Raw genomic sequence first — 2,232 nt, 5'->3', positions numbered from 1 at the left:
GGGCGGGGGGAGGGGGGGAGAGAGAGAGAGAGAAAGGAAGGTGGCTGAGCATTAAAGGACGTGGCTTGTTTTCAGCTCCCGCTTGCATCGGTCTTTGATAGGTGCTCTTGGGTGGTGGTGGTGGTGGGAGGGAGGGAAGGTCTCGTCCGTCTCTTCTTCTACAAAAGCCTTTGGGCGAAAACATTCCTGCCCCACGCTGAAGCCGAAGATGGTCCTGGTGTGCTCTGTGGACCCCAGCAGAGGCTCCATCCCTGGGCAGAAGGGCGTCAGGGGAGGAGGGGGAAAGGAAAAGGAAACACAGGCCCCGTGCATGGCGAGGCGTTAGAAAATAAGCCTTCTCCAGCTTGGGGTCCTCTACATGTGTGTTGGGCTACTGCTCCCCAGCTGGCAGGATGGGAGTTGTAGTCTGGTATATCGTTTCGCTTCACCCGTTTATTGCACGAGCCGAAGGCCGCAGCAAAAGGGAGAATGCTGCAAGAATTCGAGATAGCTGGGGAATAAAAGGAGGGATGTGTAGTTGGCACAGAAGGGGCCCTGGGTTCATAGAATAGCAGAGTTGGAAGGGGCCCACAAGGCCATCGGGTCCAACCCCCTGTTCAATGCAGGAATCCACCCTAAAGCATCCCTGACAGAGGGTTGTCCAGCTGCCTCTTGAAGGCCTCCAGTGCAGGAGAGCCCACAACCTCCCTAGGTCGCTAGTTTCATTGTCGTACTGCTCTAACAGTCAGGAGGTTTTTCCTGATGTCCAACCGGAATCTGGCTTCCTGTCACTTGAGCCCGTTATTCCGTGTCCTGCACTCTGGGAGGATCGAGAAGAGATCCTGGCCCTCCTCTGTGTGAGAACCTTTCAAGTCTTTGAAGAGTGCTATCATGTCTCCCTCAATCTCCTCTTCTCCAGGCTAAACATGCCCAGTTGTTTCAGTCTCTCTTCAGAGGGCACGCCAACAAAACCCGTTCTAGTTTTCTTTGCTGTTCAGTGCAAACACATCCAGAGCCGACAGCATATAGCCTGCTACTGGGTCTGAAGCAAACCCACGTGAGCAACTTGTGTACCATTTCTAAACATAACGCTGCTGTTACCAAGTAGGAGGTAAGGGTCCAAAGCCTCAGTGTGGCGCGGACACTTTGGACTCACTGTGGTGCCCTGCTCACTACCGCTCCTGAAGGCATCACATAGAAACACCGCTCAGTAAATATGTGCCGGATTATCCAACGACGTCTTTTTATTATGATGATTACATTTATGTCTCTCCTTTTTCTCCCCCTCTGAGAAGCCTCTTCGTTTTATCTTCACAAGGTCAGGTGGAGAGTCAGTGGCTGGCCCAAAGTCACCCAGGGAGCTTCATAGCCGAGAGGGGATTAGAACTCGGATCTCCCGCGTCCCCATCCAGCCCTCTAACCACGGCACCCTGTGGGCCCTTCGAAGCCAAGAGAGGGGCCAGGGTGGAGAAAATGGCTTGATTTGGACAGACTCAAAAAAAAGGGGGGGTTGTGCACAGCCTTGAGGAACTTCCTGTCGGTGTTGAAAGGCAAAACGGGAAGAATGTGGTGGGGAGGGAGAGAGACAGATCTGAGGGGGGTGGGAGAGGCTGTGGTTGGATGGATGAGATGCCGGCAGGGTTACGGGGAGGGTAAAGCTTTGCCCAGGAAAAGCTTTCCTTGGGAGGAGCCCTGTGCGTTCAGGGGCTCCCCTTCAAGGCCTCGGTCTGCAAACCTCCTTTCGGCCGGCAAGGGGCAGCTTTGCGCCGCTCAAGCGAAGCCGCTGGCTTCCGGGAGGCAGCGAAGAAGGAAAAGAGGAGACGCAAGAGCTCCCGTCAGCCTCTGTGCCATTGCTCTGGCCTCTTCCTGTCTCTGGGACACGCAGAGGAAGCTCTCTCGCCTCGGCTTAAGAGCATGGGCCCACTGTGCCTGGCGTTGGTGACTCAACCTCCAGCCTGGGGGAGGGGGGGCAGATCCAGACCTCCCGGGCTTCAATCTGGCCTTGGGCTGAAGGAGGTTCAACACACACACACACACACACACAGAGTCCAGCTCCCAAATGGCAGCAGCTTCAGTGAGTTTCGGACACAGCTCGTGGGTTTCGGACACAGCTCGTGGGTTTCGGACACAGCTCTTTCCCTGTTCTTCCTGTAGACACCAGGCATTGTTGCCTTTGCACGAGCGTCCCTTACAGGATGGCTGAACTCCACCAGAACATTCTCTCACCTGTTCCAGATGCTTCTTGGCTGGCAG

The sequence above is a fragment of the Elgaria multicarinata genome, chromosome 21, assembly GCF_023053635.1.
Source record: "Elgaria multicarinata webbii isolate HBS135686 ecotype San Diego chromosome 21, rElgMul1.1.pri, whole genome shotgun sequence".
NCBI lineage: Eukaryota > Metazoa > Chordata > Lepidosauria > Squamata > Anguidae > Elgaria > Elgaria multicarinata.
This window is presented reverse-complemented; position numbering follows the sequence as displayed.